Source organism: Magnolia sinica, chromosome 15 (genome assembly GCF_029962835.1).
Source record: "Magnolia sinica isolate HGM2019 chromosome 15, MsV1, whole genome shotgun sequence".
Classification (NCBI taxonomy): Eukaryota; Viridiplantae; Streptophyta; class Magnoliopsida; order Magnoliales; family Magnoliaceae; genus Magnolia; species Magnolia sinica.
In genome coordinates, this window is record NC_080587.1 from 35,876,443 (window position 1) to 35,897,772 (window position 21,330).

Here is a 21,330-nt window from a genome sequence, read left to right on the forward strand (position 1 = left end):
TAGATGGCTATAAGTAATGATAGTTCTCATAGGAAATGATGGAACTAGGGTGGGTCCACCTAGGAAAATGTGCACAAGCACCAGGTAGGTCCCACATCATGATCAATTGCTCAAATAATGTGCAGCCTATAACTTTTGATGCACATGTCAGATTTATGCACGAGACACGGCATTGGAACCACGGCGACGATGCGGTCACAATGGCATAGGTCTTGGGTCAATCTAGGTCGGGTCTACATGACCGAACTCAAGAATGATCGCAAACACTACCCAAGGGTCGCGAGTGGGTGGAATTTGATCGGTAGGACAGTGGGACCAAAATGAACGAGATGCATACTTACACACACACATGCACACATGCAAACTCGGGTCGGGTCTCACACATACAAGCCTCAATACTTACTCCTTTGTCTTACCAAGCAAATATTAAGGTACCCAACACCTTACTTATAAAGTGATCTTTTCTCCCCTCTATGATATGGGACTATTCGTAAAGATGATAAAACCAAGTATTTTTCACAAACAATAATATATATTATTCATTTTTCCTTGAAAATATTTTTAACCAAAATCATTTTTTCATAACACAAGTGGCATCATGGATGTATATATTGAGAGACACAATAGCAATGCACAGCTGGTTACCCATGTCGCTTGGATAGTCATTGTCCAAGTTTTTTTACACATGCACCCATGCGCTTACATACATGAGCGGATGCGCGCACACACACACACCACATGGGCACTCAAACCCACACTGCACTCTGTCTACCACTAAGCTATGGGTTGGAACCCCATCCAACTTGAAAATGTCTTAGTGTGGGCATTTATTACCACTCCTAAACTATATGATCTGCCTAGGAATAGAATCATGCTAGTGGGAACCCTTGGGCTGCCCATCCAGATGATGAACAGGTCTTTTGTATGCCCTTGGGTATGATGGACCCTATCATGTCTCCAAGGGAGACGTGGTACCACCACCCACTAAAATTCCTTGGGACAACAGGTCTCTCTGGCATTGATGGATTGAATAGAACTACCATCTTGAGATAGAGCAGAGCCAACGAAGGGCGCAGTGTAGGCACACATGGTACACCTTAAATAGAAGTAAGGTTGACGCACTAGTGCATGCGCCCATTGTCTCTTGGGAGTAGAGGCTGCTACGCACTGACACATTTAACCAATAATGGAGAAGAAGGTCAAATGCACCAAAGTAGGGATCTCCAGCTACACAAGATAATGTGCGCTTAAGGATGAAAAAAAAAACAGAGAGTTAAAAGAGGGTGGACACCCCATGCATCTCTTTTGGTGGCTCCAGGACAGAAACAGCAGAAAGGAGCATCAGATGAAACAAGCGTAAATGAGCATAACCTCGGATGAGAGCACACTAGCGATGTCTAGAAGCTTGCGCAATTGTGTGCATGAAGGCGACACAGACCTTAGCCTTCGTGGCACATGCCAAGATGGAGAGCATAAACAAACTTCTTGGTCAATAGGTACCATGCCAAGTGCAGTAGTGTACTCCATCCCCCTACAGGTATCATCAGTAGTTTCTGCATGGTTTAGTTAATCACTGCATGAGCAGTTACACTAGGCCTCTTAAACAACTCCATAGCTCCAATAGAAGCTAGAGAGATCTCACTCAGATCTCTTCCCAACACTCCTCAACTTCGAACCCAGCCACCTAACCCATTTTATTTTATCCACTGTTACACTGCGACTCACACGTACCTCGCGTAAGGTCATGAGGGAGCCTCGCGTAAGGTCATGAGGGAGCGACATGATGCACATGTGCAAAGTACAAAGCACACCACTAGTGCCTTTACAACCACACTGCCTCACATGCCCATGCCCTCGCACCAAAACCGTGTCCGAGCCTGTGCAAAGTGCTGGAACACGCAAGCCTCAGTACTCCTCTATCTCACACCAAGCAAATATTAAGGTACTCAATACCATACTTATAAATTGATCTTTTCTTTCTCTCCTATTCCAAATGGGACTATTCCCAAAGATTAAAAAAACCTAGTATTTTCCACAAACAATCATTAATTTTTTATTTAAAATATTTTTAACCAAAATCATTTTTCATAACACAAGTGGCATCATGGATATATATATTCAGAGAGACAATAGCATGGCACAACCAATTACCCATATAGCATGGATGGTCATTGTCCAACCTTTTTTTTTACAGACGTGTGTGAGCGCATACATACACACCTCATGGCTCTCAAATCCACACTGCATTGTGTCTACCACTGAGGTCTAGCACTGAGCTATGGGTTGGAACCTATCCAACTTGACAATGTCTTAGCGTGGCCATTTTTTTCAACTCCTAAACTATAGGATCATTGAATCACGCTAGCTGGAATCCTTAGGCTGCCCATCCAGTTGATGAACAGGTCTTCTGTATGCCCTGGGGTATGATGGACCCTTTCATGTTTCCAAGTGAGATGTGGTAGCACCACCCACCAAAATCCTCTGGGACAACATGTCTCCCTAGCATTGATGGATTGAAGCCAGAGCTACCATCTTGAGGAGTAGAGCTAGCGAAAGGTACAGTGCAGACACATAGTACACCTTTAATAGTAAGTTTGATGCACTAGTGCATGCGCCCATTGCCTCTTGGGAGTAGAGGCTGCTACCCGCTGACACATTTAACCAACAATGGGGAAGAAGGTCAAATGCACTAGAGTTGGGATCTCCAGCTGCACTAGATAATCTACGCTTGAGCATGACAAAAAAAAAAAAATAGAGTTAAAAGAGGGTGGACAACCCACGTCTCTATTGGTGGCTTCAGGACAGAAATAGCAGAATGGAACGTTGGATGAAACAAGCATAGACGAGCATAACCTCGGATGAGAGCACAATGTCCAGAAGCTTGCGCAGTTGTATGCAAGAAAGTGACACAGGCCTTAGCCTTCGTGGCACGTGCCGAGATGGAGAGCATAAACTAACTTCTCGGTCCGTTGTTACCAAGCTAAGTTGCAGATGGAGAGTGCAGTAGTAATGCACTCCGCGGGTACCAGTGCTTCTATCGGAAGCCAGACTAAGGAAGAAAAGCCTACCCGAAGGCTGTCGCCTAAGTGCCCGGGGCTCCAGAGAATAGCATCTCATCCCTACACGAAATATGCCAACGGGTACTTACAGGTAGAGTTGTACAGGAGTCAAGTTTGGCACAGCTTGACTCGGCTCGGCTAGTAGCTGACCCCAGCTCGAACTCGGCTTGGCTCGGTCCTCGAGCCTGACTGGCCAGCTCAACTTGGATCGGGTCAGCAGCCTGGGCCAGCTCAAGCCTCTGTGACATTTTCTCAAACGCATGGAGTGCACCTTCAATTTCTCACAGTATACAAAACAGAAGCAGCATTTTACATGTATTTCATCAAACACTCGATATGTAGCATAAAAATCAAAATACAAGGATACTTTTATCATGTAATTAAATTTTATTTTATTTTTATTATTATTATTTTTTTTTAGTGATTTGTTTTGTGTTCATACCTTCCTCGCCACCAGCCAATCCCGCAGAGAATGTATGCACCCGAAAGTCACTAAGCTGATTCGATCCGAGTTCAATTCGAGTTGAGGTTCGATCCAAGTCAATTTGAGCTCGAACTTGGCTCGAAATTTTCTCGAACTTCAAAAATCAGCTCCACTCAGCTCGAACTCAGTTTCGAAACAAGTCAAATCGAGATATTTTGAGTCGAGTCGAGCAAGTTAACCAAGCTATCTTGGTTTGGTTCGTGTATAGCTCTACTCACAGGTTCCCAAAAAGTAGTTTTCCTCTGTCATTGGAGGACACGTTGCATAGCACCCTTTTTTATTGGATGGCTCCGTCATTCCAGATTGATCTCTATTACAAATCTAGTATTGACTAAAAATGAGATGAACTCATTTTTACCTCTAGGTCTACCTAACATCGACTACTATGCTTTGGGAACAGCGGTTAAGGCATTTGTTTTCCAACTAGAGGTTTCCAACTTTACCCCCGGCATTGCATACTGTTCTTAATAAAATTGTTGACTGGATGAGCTAGGTTTCTAGCGATCGGCACATTTTCATGGCAGATTCCAAAGCAGTCCCACCACCTGATCCGATCAGAATTTTAAAACACTGGTCCGAACATCACCTTATTCTCAAAATGGATTTCTTGGGCAGGAGGGATGCAACTTGGGCAGTTTGGGTCGCGTTGAGTGTCAATCTGAGCCTGACCCAACCTCTCGGAGACCCAACTGGCAACGCAACCTGACCCAACTTCCAACACGAGGTACCTGACCAAACCTGCCCTGATTTCCACAACACAACCCAAAACTGACCTGACCTGACTTAACCCAAATGCATATGATTGTTCCCGATCCAACCTAACCCGACCTGGGGTCCTTGCTCCTACTCCGGTGGTAGACTCTCGGGAGTTTCAACAACTGATCGAGGGTTCGACTAACCATAGGTGGTGAAATCCCACTATGGCGTGAGTGTGTGGCGGTGTGTGTGCATGTGTTAAATAAATAAATAAAATTATTTATAATATAAAAAAAAAACCTAACCGACCTGAATTCACTCAACCCTAACTCAACCTGATTTCAAATGGGATTAAGAGTTTTCCAACTTTAATCGGACCCAAGGAACCTGAAGACCCAACCCAATGTGAACATGGGTTGGGTCAGTCAGGTTCCGTTTGATCCGAACCCAAATTGTATTCCCAGAAAGGCCACCCTAAAATAGCACCAACTAAATGACCTCAACTGTTAAGACCAATTGGATGTGTCCAGATCATCATCCCAAATGTTTTAGAACTGTCCAACGGAAAGTTATCAATTTGTGGCTAATTAAGTAGCCGATCACATCACGAATATAATTTAAATACAGTAACACTCATCATTATACAAGTGTGTTATTTTCTAGGGTATACTGTTTCAATAATTGTTGACATGGAAATTCATGAGCCCCGCATTAAAGAAAAACATGTATAGAAGCCAACAGTTAATCATTCAGCAGCCACTGGTGTGATAAAAAATAACATAAACCATTCCGCACATAACTGATTTTGATTTAAAACGATTGATACAATTGCTGATACAATTGTTTTTCAAGACTAGGCACAAAAACAATTAAGGGATAGGGTTAAAAGAAAAAAAAAAAAAAAAAAGAATCGAACCAAGAAAGCAATGTTTCCAACTCAATCGACGATGGTTATTTTACTAAGAGCAGAACTTCAGTAATGGAAGTGAAACAAGCACACAGTGGAGCTGGGTCCATTCATTACGGTGTATCGAGGTTTAACATGACAATCATACATAGGTCACAAGAATCCTGTTAAGCTCTTAACACACCGCACCACTTGCAAGTGAAATCAGGTGGCTCATTCCCCATCTGACAAGGGAGCAAAATCATCACCTGCAACCAGTTTTCAACACAAGTATAAGCTCAGTAATCAATGACATGACATGCCTGTCACTTTAGTGCTTCCGTGGCCACCATTCTTTGTAATTATATTTCTACTAATACACTGAAAACATTTGCATCACTATGTAACAGATACTTTTCCCTCTTCCAGAACTCAACAATAATAAGTCCAGGCAATCAATGTTCAGGATTAGCAAATAATAATAATAATAATGAACAATGCTAAATGCAAACACTTTGATTTGGTCAGCAAGCACTCAATTTCTGGACTACAATGGGTTGGGTCCTAGGCAAAAATTCCCAACGATCAGAAGATCCTGCCCACTTGTTAGACTTTTGTCTATTGAATGTCACCATCTGTGGGTCTTTCTGACTACCCAATTGTAATCCTCAAAAGGATTGGATCATTCGCTAGGATTACAGAACTAGGGCACCCTGCCTACAGCAAGTAGCAAGTTTAAAGGACCAGAGACTGTACATGTGGCAGACCTCAGATGTTTGCATTCAGCACTGAATAAATTATTTACTGTTTCTGTCATGAGAAACATGAGGGATTTAAGATGAAAGAGAACTGTTTCCAAATTCTCAAAAGAGAAAAGAACCATTTTATACATGAACCACATTAATTTCCATCTCCAATGAAGATCATAATGCCTTGGCCACCAATAATTTTATTTTGTTCAATTTCTGCATAGGATTGGATTTTATTTTATTTATTTTAATTTTTTTGTAGGGATGCATACATGTGTAACCTGCTAGTTCCTAAAGGGGTTTGGATTGGGTACTACCCACACCAGGACCTAGCTAGAGACGGATGGTCCTGTCAGGGGATCTATGGGGCCCACTGTGATGTATATGTTTTATCCACGCCACCCATCCAATGCACTTCTATGCACACTTAAAACTGCCACAATGGTCCTCCACAAAGTTGAAGCACACACTTGGGTACATACTATAAGGTCAATAAATTCACCGTACATGGAAATACATTGGCAACAATATAATTTCAATTAATGTTACAGGGACTTTTGTTAGCTTCTGGTGGATGGGTACTCTACCATGTCACAAAGGTCTCCATTGCTGCAATCCACCAAGTTAGTAGCAGATGGGGGCATTCTTCTCCCTCTCCCCCCCCCCAAATAAATAAATAAATAATAATAAATAAAATAAAGGGCCTCCATCTCCAAGTTTTAGCTGTGGTCCATGACGCAGACCCTGCTGTACCAAACAGTTATCACTTCTCTGATATTCAATATAAATAGGAGCACTGGACTTATTCAGGAGTGGTACTACCCACGGCAGCAACAGAAACAGAACTTCCGAACAAAAATTACCTCCCAAATCCTCATCTCCAATTAATGTTTTATCGATACAAAAAGGTATGTAAAATATTAGTTCATTGAATTGAATGCTGTTATTCAAATTCTGCAACAGGAATCCATGCACACCCATCAAAACAATTGGGAGCAAAGATCTCATAAAAATGAAAGCATTTTGGAGGCAATTTAAATTCTCAAACAATCGTGGAAACATCATTTTAAAAACAAAGCGATACCAAGAGATGGATTCACAATGACCTTTTTTTTCTTTCACAAAGTGATCAAGGATTGATTTAACGTGGAAGAAATGGGGTGGGAAATTTTGACATACAGAGGAGAGGGTATTGTGCGCATAGGCCTGATAGATTCACATTAACCTTTCATTAAGCATGCTAGGAATTTATTCAGGAAAACTACTATGGTTGTGTTCAAGGAATTTTATGACAGAAGTGTACTAAGCGGGGAGATGAACGTATCGTTCATTGCCCTGATTCTTTAAAAAAGGGCAAAGAGGTGGATATTAGCCTATCAGCCTAGTTGGGAGCCTATGCAAAATCACTCTGAAGTTCCTTGGCAGCAAGACTCTGAAAGGGTTCTTGAAATATCATATCCCGGACACAGAGTACATTTGTGGTCGGAAGAAATACCGTGGACCTTTCAATGTGCATGAAGTGGTTGATAGATATCACAAGAAAAGCACCAAAGATTACCAAATTAAAATAGACATGAAAAAAGCCACCAATGATGCAAAGTGGACTTTTCTTTATTACCTCCTCGATAGGATGGGATTCTGAGAATAGATGGAGATGGACCAGGGCCTAGATATCCTCAAGAGTGGCTCTTGATTCTGATGAATGGTATTCTTAGTGTTGGCTTTCAGAAGCAATTGTGGGATTCGCCAAGGTCACCCAGCATCCACATTTTTTGTTTACAACCATTGCGGACTCCCTCAGTAGACTCCTTGTTACAACATTGGCGACAGGGTCGATTCACAGCATAGGAAAATATGATGAAATGAGAGTCTTGCATGCAGTACATAGGAACGTAGGATGAAATGAGTCTTACATGCAGTACACGAACAGTTCCACCCTTCAAGGATAGATCACCTCAAGCGGCTCAGGATCTCAAAGATATTCTCTACTGCTCCAAGATCATTTCAGGGCAAAGAGTCAATCTAGCCAAGAGCTGCATTAAGGGATCACTATAGGAAATAATGTGATTAGTGATCTTGCTCAAACTGTGGGTTGAAGTAGCAATAACCCCAGGATTACTAGTAATCCGTGTCACTCTCACTATAGTTCATATCCATGTGAATACCAATCACTTGTGTTTCTGGTAAAACACGGCAATTCTAAATATAAAGGAATAAAGAAATTATAAGAATGCGTATGATGTATAACTCATTCCCTGGGATTGTATATCAATTGGTCTAAGCGACGCCCCGTCAAGGCGGAAGCTGCGGGTTCGAGCCCCATCGGTCCTGATGGGGACATCATGCACACACCCCCTCTACGCACGTATTCAAGGAGGAGGCGGGCCCCATTTTCGATTTGGATCGACGACGACATTTTTGGAGGGCCTCCTAATTAGGGAGCTACATTATGGAGCTTTGGAGTGGACCCGATCATCACATTGAGGAGAGAGTTGCACGCTAAAGACAGAGACACTCTTGAACAAATGTATCAAGTGGTGTTGGATGTCGAGCAATACCTCAAGGCATCTGTGGGAAGGCGCTTTGAGTCCCGTGATTCTAGCGTTAAAGTCAACCCTTCAGGGGTTAAGCCTGGCACTGGATATCAAAACAAGCCTTCCAATAGTTCTCAGTCTAGGCCCAAGGATGATAAGGGTAAAGGAGTTGTTGGGTCTAGCTCGCATAGAGGCGATGCGACTAAGTGTTTTATATGTCAGAGGTTTGGTCACTTTGCCCACCAGTGTGGCACGAAAGAGGACACCAAGGCGTTCTTTATTAATGAGCAAGTAGAAGTAATGCCCCCAGTAAGTGACGGTAAGGAGGACGAATACAAGCCAGTGGAGAGCCCTAGTGATGAGGAAGAGGGAGCGCAAGAGACTGCGACACTTGCAGTTGTTCGTTACACCTTTGCACAAGCAAAGAATACCGACGATTAGTGCCGCAACACGATCTTCTATACCTACGCAAATTGTGGTGATAATAGTTGCAAGATGATCGTGGATAGTGGTAGTTGTGCCAATGTGGCATCCACTGGTACTGTGAGCCGTTTGGGCTTGAAGCTTGAAGCTCATCCTAAACCCTATAGAGTGTCTTGGGTTGATGAGACTTCTATTCCAGTTTCGCACCGTTGTCTTGTTTCTATTCAATTTGGATCATATAAAGACACTCTAGTGTGATGTTGTTCCTATGGATGTTGGTCACATCATTTTGGCTAGGTCCTGGCTTTATGACAGGGATGTCACCATATCTGGTCGTTCGAATGTGTGTACATTTTGGTTTGAGGGCAAGAAAGTCAAGCTAAATCCTCTCCTACCCAAGAACACGACTGGAAAGAAGTCCACCATAAAGAGTGGTGCAAGCGGTTCGAAGGAAATGAAGGAGTCGAAGTCCAAGTTCAAGTCTCTCCATATTCTAAATGCCAAAGACTTTGAGCGAGAGACTAAGTCAGACTCGATACTGTACGCCCTTGTGGCTAGGGAGAGTGCACCAAAGGCTAGTGTAGAGTTACCCACTGAGGCCATTCCGGTAGTGGATGAGTTTCGTAATGTTTTTCCTGATAATCTACTAGATGAGCTTCCCCCTATGAGGGATATATAACACGCCATTGATTTAATCTCTGGGGTGACTCTACCAAACCTCCCTCATTACAGGATGAACCCAAAGGAGCATGCAGAGTTGAAGTGGCAGGTTGATAAGCTCCTAGAAAAGGGTTTCATTCAAGAGAGCATAAGCTCGTGTGCCATGTCCGACCTTCTTACACCAAAAAAGGATGGCACATAGAGGATGTGCATTGATAGTAGAGCCATTAACAAAATCACAATCAAGTATCGGTTTCCCATACCGCGTCTTGATGACATGTTGGACATGATGGCCAATGCAACTACCTTCTCGAAAATTGACATCAAAAGTGGTTATCACCAAATTCGTATACGTCTCAGTGACGAATGGAAAACAAAATTTAGAACGAAAGATGGGCTATACGAGTGGCTAGTCATACCTTTTGGGCTGACTAATGCCCAAATACCTTTATGTATGTAATGACCCAAGTGTTGAGGCCCTTCATGGGGAAGTTCTTGGTCATCTACTTTGATGATATCCTGATTTATAACATGACCAAGGAACAACATCTTAACCATTTGAGGCAGGTTTATAAGATCCTTAGATCCGAAAAATTATACGCCAACCTAAAGAAGTGTGCGTTTATGTCTATCAGTGTTATCTTCTTAGGTTTTGTTGTGTCAGCTGAGGGTGTGTCGGTGGATTTCGAGAAAGTTAAGGCCATTATCAATTGGCCTAAACCCCGCAATATTCACGAGGTGCGCAGCTTTCATGGCTTGGTCTCCTTCTATAGGTGGTTCATTCGAGGCTTCAGTTCCATTATGGCTCCCATCACGAATTGCATAAAAAAATGAGTTTCAATGGATGAAGGCAGCTTCGAAGTCCTTCAACGAGATAAAGGCTAAGATGACCAAGGCTCCAGTCACGCGACTTCCGAATTTTTCGAAAGTTTTTGAAGGCGCATGCGACGCGTCAGGAGTTGGTATAGGATGAGTACTTAGTTAGGAAGGGCACCATGTCGCCTTTTTTAGTGAGAAACTGAATGAGGCGAAGCAAAAATACTCCACCTATGACAAAGAATTATAAGCGGTAGTGCAGTCGTTGTGCCACTGGCGTCATTATCTATTGCCGCAAGAATTCCTCTTATTCTCAGATCACGAGGCCTTGAGATATCTGAACTCTCAGAACAAATTAAATCCTAGGCATGCCAAGTGGGTTCAGTTCCTTCAAGAGTACACTTTTGTGCTTGAGCACAAGGTCGGTTTAGAGAATAAGTCTGCCGACGCGGCGAGTCACATTACTCAATTCCATGAGTGTCGAAGTCACGAGGCTCGAGCATGTCAAAGAGGATCATTCTGAGTGCCTAGATTTTGGAGTTGTGTACACATCGTTGTTAGAGAGTCCGTCAGGAGCTAGCAGTGAGTATCTGATATTGAACGGATATTTGTTTAGGAGTGATCGTTTGTGCATACCTCACACCTCCCTCCGCAATTTTCTTCTCTGGAGTTACATTCAAAGGGATCGTAGGTCATTTTAGTTGAAAAAAGACCATTGCTCTAGTGGAGGATAGATTATATTGGCCAAGCCTCAAGTGAGACGTGGCCAAAATTATAGGGCAGTGCCGTACTTGTCAACTAGTAAAGCAGAAAAAGTAAAATACGGGACTATACACACCTTTGTCAGTTCCATTCGCCCATTGCCAGTTCCATTGCCCTAGTGGAGGATAGATTCTATTGGTTAACCCTCAAGCGAAACGTAGCCAAAATTATAAGGCAGTGTCGTACTTGTCAACTGGCAAAGCAGAAAAAGCATAATACGGGGCTATACACACCTTTGTCAGTTCCATTCGCCCATTGCCAGTTCCATTGCCCTAATGGAGGATATATTCAATTGGCCAACCCTCAAGTGACCAAAATTATAGGGCAGTGTCGTACTTGTCAACTGGCAAAGCAAAAAAAAAAAAGCAAAATACGGGGCTATACACATCTTTGTCAGTTCCATTCGCCCATTGGCAGGACATCAGTATGGACTTCGTGCTTGGGCTTCCCAAGACCATTCGAAAACACGATTCCATATTTGTTGTCGTGGACCATTTTTCTAAAATGGCCCACTTCATTCCTTGTTCGAAGACTTCTGACGCATCCCATATTCTCAAATTGTTCTTCAGCGAGGTTATCAAGCTTCATGGGTTACCTAAAATCATAGTGTTTGACCGTGATGTATGATTCATGAGTTATTTTTGGAAAACACTATGACATATGATGAGTACTAGGCTCCAATTTTCTTTTGCCTACCATCCTCAGACTGATGGTCAAATTGAGGTGGTCAACGGGAGCCTATGAAATTTACTTGGATGTTTAGTGGGGGAGCATACCAGGACGTGGGACACTGCACTACTTATCGTCGAGTTTGCATTTAATAGTTTTGGCAATAGATCTATAGGTTTAAGTCCTTTTGAAGTCATTACTGGTTATAAAACTTGCCTATTGATCTTGTCCCTATGTCCGTCCCATAGGCCATCAGAGTCTGCAGAGTCCTTTATACATCATATTTATTCATTGCATCAAGAAATCAGGCGAAAGATCAGTACCAGTAATGAACAATAAAAATTTTCTATAGACCAACATAAACGATTCAAGGAAATCAATGTAAGGGACTCTGTGATGATCCGCATAAACTTAGAGCGGTATCCTCAGGGAGCCGTTCGGAAATTACACGTGCGTAGCGCTGGACCATTTAAAATTATAAAATGAAATGGTCTCAATGCGTATGTGGTAGATCTTCCACCTTCCATGAGAATTAGTTCCACATTTAAAGTGGAAGATCTAGTTTCACCACATTCAATGTGGAGGATCTAGTTTCATTTAAGGGGACCACTATGCATTGTCCAGCCTTTCACCTAACCATCCCAATTCCCCAAATCTTTCCCTTGATCCATGGCCTCTTCCCGAACTATCTTCCCAACCTCTACCTCATATACCTACCCTTCCCACATCCAGAGATGAGATAGAGGATATTTTAGACCGTCAGAATGTATAGACGCTGGACGACGGTTTTCAAAAGTTCCTTGTAAAGTGGAAGTCACGCCCAACTTCAGACAATACGTTGCCCACTGAGGAGCTTCAGAGACTTGATCTAGACATCTTAAAGCGGTTCAGGAGTTTTGTTACGCCAGTGGCAAAACCTTCGCTGCTGGAGAGAGTTGACGGGGACATCATGCACACACCCCCTTTATGCATGTGTTTGACAAGGTGGGCCCCACTTTCGATTTGGATCGACGACGACATTTTTGGAGGGCCTCCTAATTAGGGAGCTGCGTTATGGAGCTTTGGAGTGGACCCGATCATCACATAGATTCTACCGTCGGATCCCATTATCATGGCCCACTACTTTAGATGATCTAAAATTTTGAGTTTTGACTACTTTTGTTATTAGAAACTTCATGAACGGCTTTGATTGCTTAGATTAGTATTTATTTGCTTTAAGCTTTAGTATTAGTGCGCGCACATGGCACAAGGGTACTTTTGTCCTTTTTCTTTGGGTTTGGGGTTTTCTTATAAATATAATTATCCCATGTAGGTATTGCGATGGTGTTTATGAATAAAAATTCCTGCGTTTTCTTCTTCTCTCTTTCCTTGGGTCGAAAAATCGAATTAGGTGCGAAGCCCTCCCTTCCTCAAAGGGCTAATTACCGTAATGTGAAGCCACATCCGCTCCAAACCATCTCCATCTTCTTATGAACAAATTCCATCACCCTCAACACCCCTCCCATCATCAGATTTACCTTTTTTTGCATCCAAATTCTCCTACAGCAGTACACAAGCAGATTTCAGATTCTACCCCATCTGAGGGGTTGAAACTTCGGCGGAGTACTACGCGCAAACCATGCATCAGATTGACGCGAAACTTGGTATGGAACCTGTCCATCTCTAGCCGATCCCAGCCTAGGAGGCATTTTTTGATTTTGTGGGCCCCACGCACGTGTGGACGATCCATCACGCACGTGCGTCCAGGCCCCATGGCTGTCTAGCGTGCGCAACCTTCCCAGGTGGTCTTTTCCCTTCTATTTCCTTCTCTTTTGACTTTAAAAGCTTCTTAATTCAAATCCCTAACCCTAAAAAGTCTCAAATCCCAATTATCTCCAATTTACAAACCTTAGATTTTCCCCCAAATTGAAACTTAGGGAATCTCTTGAGTTAAGAACAATCCTCTGCAAGAATGGATGGTTCTTACACTCCTTTGGGCTTGTTTGACTCATAATTTTATTTGATTCAACCCTAAAGTTGTGTAGACTTAGACCCCCATAGATTCTCCTTTTTTAATGATTGATAGTATGTAGGATGTGGAATTTTTTTATTATTTAAAATTGGTATAATCTCAAGCTTGATCTCTTGCATTCCATATTTAATTTCATGTTCTGCATTAGGTCCCAACCTAGAATATGATGAATCCATCAATTCATCTCTCCATTTTCTATGAAGAAAGGGAGGGGGAGGCATAATTGAATTCTTAGTGGTGGACCTTATTTCTTTCCTTTTTCATTTTGCAGTTCTCATCGGACAAATGTGGTAATTTCAATTACGTCAACTAGTACCAATTGATGGGAGAGAGATCTATGTAGATTGAATTGATCGGTGGTATCACCACATTCAGGATTCTAAGAGAGACTATACTAGTCTGCCTTTTTTATTGCTCCCGATCAATGGGATGGAATAGACTATCCATAAGTTTTCTAGGAACACATACACAAACTGTATTTGTTTGAGGTTGCAGATCTTCCTTGCAAGCTTTAAGGTATTCCTAATGTATAGGCAGGCCTCAAAAGGAAGTTTTAAGGTGAAATAATAGAGGGATTTGAGAGACGTCTTGCAAAATGGAAATGTGAATCACCGGCGGTACTTGAGAGGATTATTTTGTACCTGCTATCTCCTTTCAAATGCCTTTCTCAATATGCCGACAAGCTCAAATCTATCCAATGGAAGTTCTTGTGAAATAAGCACAATGGCGATCACCAATGTTGTCAAAATCATTATCATATCATAAATCGTAATAGGCGTTGGATCGTACTGAACTACAAATTGTAAGATTTTTTGTAATTTTCTTTAAAAATGAAAAAATAAAAATAAAATAAAAAAATCCAAAAATATAATTAAAAAAATTAAAAAACTCATCAATAATCCTTTCGCCTTCAATTTGCACCAAGTAATACCATATCATGATAGTGTTAAAGGATTCTTCTCTTTCCATTCATTTTTTTGTCTTTTAAGAAATTTACGTTTTAAAAAAAAATAAAATAAGAACCCTTTAATAATTTATGCTCTTTTTACCATTCTTGGGTGTAGAATCACAATGGAAAAAGCAGCATTTGATATTGTAGATGGACAAAAAAAAAAAGATATTTTGATTTCTAACCATCACTACCATACTGCACATAGGTCAACATGATCGCAACCATCTATAAAAATATTCCAGAAATGTCATAGATCAATTTGGTGTTTCAACCATTTAAGTAAGAAATCATTAAAAAAATAAAAATAAAAATAAAAAAGCACCATGATTTAATGTTGAAGAGAATATCTATCATTTAATCTCTTATAAAGAACAAACTAAAATAAATGACTTTTTCAAAATGATTATTAAAGCCTCCACCAATTTAAAAACATGTAATAAAAGCCAAGTGAAGTTGAAAATAGAAGATAACATGTACAATTTGAATCCTAAATCATAGGATTCAAATCATAGCATCATAGGATTCATCTAAAAAGGTATTCAAGATTTGCCTCAAATCGTAAATCGTCGAATTTTGACAACCTTCGTGATCAAAGATTTCAGTTGTATAATGGTAAGATGTAAACAAAACATATATTATATACATGTGTTGGGGGTTTTTTTTTTCTGTTCTTTTCTTCTTGTTTTGGTGGGGTGAAGGTACTATGAGGTCAACCTCCTTGAAGCTTTCCCATGAGATCGACCTCATGTGAGCTTCCCATGAGGTTGAGCTCCATGGGCCCCACCATGATGTGTCAGACATCCACACCATCAATTAGATGCACCCTTCCATGGTGGGCCATGGGCCTAAAAATCAAGTTGATCCATGACTTGGGTGGGCCACATCACAGACAACAATTGAGAGTGCATGCCCACCCATTAAAACCTTCCTAATTGTTTATAGGATGTACTGAGATGTGGTTGAGACATCCAACCCATCCATTGTCTCCCACTTGGGTGAGAAATCAAAACAAATTTCAGGCCATTCCAAAACTCATGTGGGCCCAACCAAGTGCTTTTAGATGTTTGAGGCATGATTTAACATGGTTTCAAATGGTGTGGCCCACCAAATTCCAAATATGGCCGATTTTTGGGACATCCCATACACCAAAAGGGACCCACCAAATGCACGGTGTGGATGTCCGACACACATCACGATGGGGCCCACGGATCCCAACCTCCCATGATGTCGACCTCATGGTACCTTTTCCACAAACAAGCACACAATCAATAAGGCAGATTAATTAGTCTTTACTTGGAAAATGGTGGTGGAGCATCAGGGATGGGGATTTTGCTGTTAAAAATGTGACCTTGGAAAATGGTTGGGACAAGAATGCTGCTAACAGAAGAAAAAGCTCAGCCATGTGCAGACCTATATCCTTCATCTAGATCATCCGTGGCAACCAATTGAGGTATAGAGTGGAAAGTGGGGATGGGATTTAGTTTTGGGAAGATTGCCGGTGAGGAAAGATGCATTTCCTTGTTCAGAGTATTGGTATCATTAAATGTATTAATGACTAGGAATACAGAAACATGTATTGGTATTTGCCAATATTATCGCCAACATTGGAAGAAAAATTGTTGTCCAAGGGAAACATTGGGGAAACATTAAGAAAAAGCTGAGTTTTTTTTTAGTGAAACTTCAGAAGAGGTTAAAAAACACATGCTTACACAAGTAGGAAACTAATATTGCAAAAAACAACCATACATAATATAGTTCTATTTTCCACTTAAATGTTAATTTCTTCGACACAAATCCATGTCAATGCATGATAATCATGCATAGACATGGATCTCCCCCATTTTTCACTTGAATGTTTATATATATATATATATATATATATATAAAATAAAAAATAAAAAACCACAAATTCATGTTAATGCATGAGAATCATGAATAGACATGAATTTCCATCGCAATCCATGCTAACATTGAAAAAGAAAATTAAATTTCAAGGGATTTTCATTGACTTTGAGTACCAACCTGCCTTAGTTTCTAGTCAAGATTTCTCCCCAACTCCAAACTTTGATTGAATAAAAACAAAAAGTGATTGAAATCGCTTGAGGATCAAAATTCAAAAAAAAAAACAAAACAAAGCAAAACAAAACAAAACAAAACAAAACAAAAGAATTGAGATTTCTTTTTGGGTTTCTGGAAAATTTTCCATTTTTCTATCAATTTTCACCTATTTAACGATATTTCCTTGGCATTGAAGACATTATCACCAGTATAGACAATACTAAAAGAATTCTTCTCAAAATATCGATGATATCGATAATATTGACAAATAACGCTGATATTATCAAAAATATCAACAATATTAAAAATAAAAAATAAACTTGCAAAATAGCTTCGGTATTGCTGATCTGTGATACTGATAATGTCAGTGATATTATCAATAATATCGTCAATATTTGGAACATTGATGCCTTCATGCAGGTAGGAAGCTCTTTATGTCATAGAGGTAAACAAAGGAGCAACAGTTCAAATTTCTTTTAGTATAATGCGAGAGGAATAATAAGGGGTCTGATTTTCAAAAGAAGCCAAATAAATTCTATCGAAGAAAGTCTCTCACTACTTCATGGCCCTTATGCATGGGAAGTTGCAGACTTCCATTATTGCCTCAGTGATGCAAGGGCCAATTGACAATTGCTTTGAAGGCTTGTGGAACAAGTCGGTTGGCCTGATTCAACCATTGCTATTAAAGCTATCGATTCATAATTCCCTATGTTGCATATAGCCTAAAAGGATTTTCATGGGAAACTCAAGAAGGATTGCTGGCATATGAAAAACCTTTACAATGTTAGCTGAATGGTATGTCGTGCTAAAAAAAAAATATCACTTGGCTAAGGACCACTTCAAGGAGAAGGCCAACACACACGTTCTAACAGTTTGCACATAATTCCATGTGAGAGTGCAAGACTTTCCTCACATGCATAACAGCAGAGCAAATCTACTCCACACACACTGCATAATTCCATGAGAGAGTGCACGCCTTTCCCCACATGCATAACAATGAATTAATTCGTCTTGTGCATCACTCCCAAATTGTCTGTCAAACATCAGCCTGCTAATTATTTCTCTTTCCAAAAAGGAGGCAACATGTGCCCATAACTGCTTCAGGAGGGAAATAATCATCATTTTAGCAGGAATCCTACTCCCCCACGACTACAAGTACTCGTTTGGGTCCACATTTCAAACCTCCATGACTCTTCTCCCTCTGTACACAAGAAATGAGTACGAATCCAGCTTCCAGCTCCTCTTCACTCTGCACGTTGAGTGAAGGTGAATATGTAAGGATTCCAAGTGTATAAGGGCATCCCTCTAGGCACCCTCTTTCAAGAAAGAGTGGTGCTATGTGGTTCCTCACCTTTGCACGATACTAACACCCCCCCCCCCCCCCCCCCCCCAAGCGACCAGCTCACCATGTTCTCACGTTAGACAATCACAATTAACCCTTATGGACCAGTGCAAAGATCCAAGGCACCTCATGCTGACAATATTCCAGACAAAGGGATATTGCCTCATGCCACTCCTCCAGATGACATAATGCACTTTGTACAACACTGATTTCTAGCAGTCTTTACTTGTTAGCATGTTAGCAATGTCAATATTTGAAGCCCAACCACAACATTGTTGTAAGAAACTGCTAGAGAGGTTAATGGCAGGTTGGCAGCTGGTCAGCTATATAGGACATGCATGCAACAGGGCAACATGGCTTAGCTTATGCCTCTCGGGATACCTAATATATTACCTACGTTAGAATCATGATGCCTCAAGGTGTCTAAATGCTTAAGGCTATCAAGTTCCTTGAAGCTTCTGAATGCTATCCTAATCAATGCTCTCCGTGAATGGACTTTGGATTAGGACATCATGCATCATTTACATTAGCTTTCTATTTTATGTCATGTATAGGCTAGTTTCCTTGGTTTTTCTCACTTCAGTAAGGCTTTTCCCGAGGTGTTATAATTAAGGGCTTATGCTATCTCATGACGTGAAATATATTTTGTTCTCAAGTTAATGAAACCATTAGAAAGGGATTTTTTAGTGTAGATCTTGTCTTGCAATGCAACAATAATCAAAACATAACGGAAGTCAGACAAACAAGGGTGAATGCAATCATTGAAGAAATAGGAGGGTCGATTACTGCTTGAAGCAAGGCTGATAAAAAGCTTGAAGATATTTTAAGGAATATGATAAGCCTAATTGGGTGGCAATAATAAAGTGAGGCTAGAAGCCCAAGGCAAAAAGAAAAATGGCAGTGCTCCCTAAAGGATATTAGGGGAGTAGTCAAAAATCATTGGGGAATAGTCACAAAACATTGGAGCCTTTCCATGCTATAATTTTCTGGGCTGTTGGGTCCTATGATTCTAGTTTCATTGAAGCATTACACTTATCTAGGATTTAAATTATTAACCAAATATCATCGCAGTCCAATCATCATTGAATGTGATTAGGGTAATGCTATTAAGTTGGAAAAATCTAGGAAGTCCCTTGGTGAATCGCAAACTTAATCAAGTAAGCACTGATCTTGCACCTTCATTGATGTGGCTTTTGCTCAAGCCCACTGTGAAGCAAATGCCAAAGCACATTTGCTTGCTAAGGACAGTGCATCCTCTTTTCTAATCACCCAGTTTTAATGAAAGGAGAAAATGATCACATGACAATTATTGTTGTTTATGTGGATGATATAATCCTTATTAGCAAGAAATCGTCTACAATAGATGAAGTGAAAATATTTCTGACACAAATTTTGAGTCGAAAGATTAGGAATCCTAACATACTTCCATGGAATAGAAGTTGCAAGGTCAAAACAGAGGATTTTTACTTCTCAAACGAAGTATTTTTGAGATTTGTTTACTGAATTAGGGTTGGTTGGAGCTCGTCCCGTGGAAACTCCCATTGAGATTAACCATCAATTATACGACATTCAGTCGAAGGAGATTGATAATCCTAGTATGTATCATGTAATCGTCCAACTAGTGTATTTGACAATCACTCACCCTGGTAAGTCAATTCATGCGTGCCCCCTCTCTCAACATTTTAATGCAATATACCAGAATCTACGTATCTCAAATCTGCTCCTGGTAAAGGAATTTTATATTCCAATCATGGCCATTTTGTATTTATGTGTGCATTCTGACACCGATTTGGCGGGCTCTTCGATAGATTGATAACCAACTTCAAGATATTGCACATTTGTTGCGGGTAATTTACTTTTATGGAAGAGTAAAAATCAATTCATTATTGTTGGTTCCTCAGCACGACCAGAGTATCATGCTATGGGTCACATAGCTTGTGTGTGTATTTGGATCAAGTCAATTCTTCAAGAGATGGGCATCGGTGTGCCACTATTGATTCCTATACACTATGGAATCAAGCTCCAAGATCACCTCTAATCCATTTTTCAATGAAGGACAAAGCACATTGAAGTGGGCTGCTACTTTGTGGAAGAACAAGCTACTTCCCAGCTATTATACACTCCCTTTGTTCGCTCTGGCGTTGGACTATAAAGATCTCATTGTATATATTTTCTTCAAATATTAAAAAGGAAGAAAGGGCATAGTACTTATCTTTTGTATTCCTAAAAGGGCTATAAACAAACTAACATGCAGAGAGGGAAATATACAACTCTCTCCCATTGTTTCTCCGATTTGCTCTACTATTTTTCTGTGTGATGCACAAGAACACTATCCATAAACCATCACAATACTAACTTTTCACAAACCTTACTCCCTGTTCAACCTCAGCGCCTTTTCATCTTCTCATACCTTTGCCTGCCACAGTCCAATCGTCCCTCCTAACAACCCTTGATAAACACTCAAAAACAGACAGGGCACACATGGGAAGATGTCACACTCAAAACATTGGACCAAAGATAGCAACACTAAATGTCATTTAAGTGCAATCCATCCCTGATAATGGCAATTGAAAGATAGAAGAGAGCCCTTGACATTCCTATTACACTATTGAGATTAATCGTGTCCCCTAAATAACGGAGGAGGGGAAAAACAAAAAAGGATCAACTACTGGAGACTCCAAAAAAAAAAAAACCCAAAAAGAAGCTCTAGATTGAGAACTCAAGCACACAAAGCCCCAAACAGCCTGCATGTTTCTTCCCATTTCATCAAAATAGTCTAAAAATTTTGCCAAAAAAAAAAAAAAAAAAAAGGCCTCCAAAAGATGAAAAAGAAAAGAAATCGAAAAAGAATAAAATGTCTCAAATTTAGGCGCTTAACCCATTGGTCAAGCTTGTTTTATCTCATTCCTGTTCATAACGGAACTACATAATCAGACAGTCTAAAAATAATACAAACTTACCACCTTTAGACTTTAAATGCTTGTTTAATCAAGAAACTTGCCTTAAAACTGCCTTTAGAAACATTCCAAAGACTAAATCAGGTTTTGAAAACATTCAAGTTACAAAAATTCTAAAACTAAATCAAGTTTCCACAGACCACCTACCACAAGTCTTGACTCTTTATAGGTTTTGTGTGGATCAGCCATGAGTGTCAACCCCAATATTGATCATATCATGATGTCTCAATGATGTCAAGAAGATTTCACAATTTTAGAGGCAATTTGGACAG

General features: G+C 40.6%; 1 protein-coding gene across 1 annotated transcript in view; it reads right to left on the minus strand.

Annotated features, from left to right (window-relative positions):
* Positions 1 to 5,014: 5,014 nt before the first annotated feature.
* LOC131227551 (vacuolar protein sorting-associated protein 54, chloroplastic) overlaps positions 5,015 to 21,330 on the minus strand; it is a 143,932-nt gene continuing 127,616 nt past the window's right edge. The window contains exon 19 of the mRNA XM_058223352.1: positions 5,015 to 5,394. The gene's annotated coding sequence lies outside the window, so the exon portion shown is untranslated. The remainder of the gene's footprint in view (positions 5,395 to 21,330) is intronic.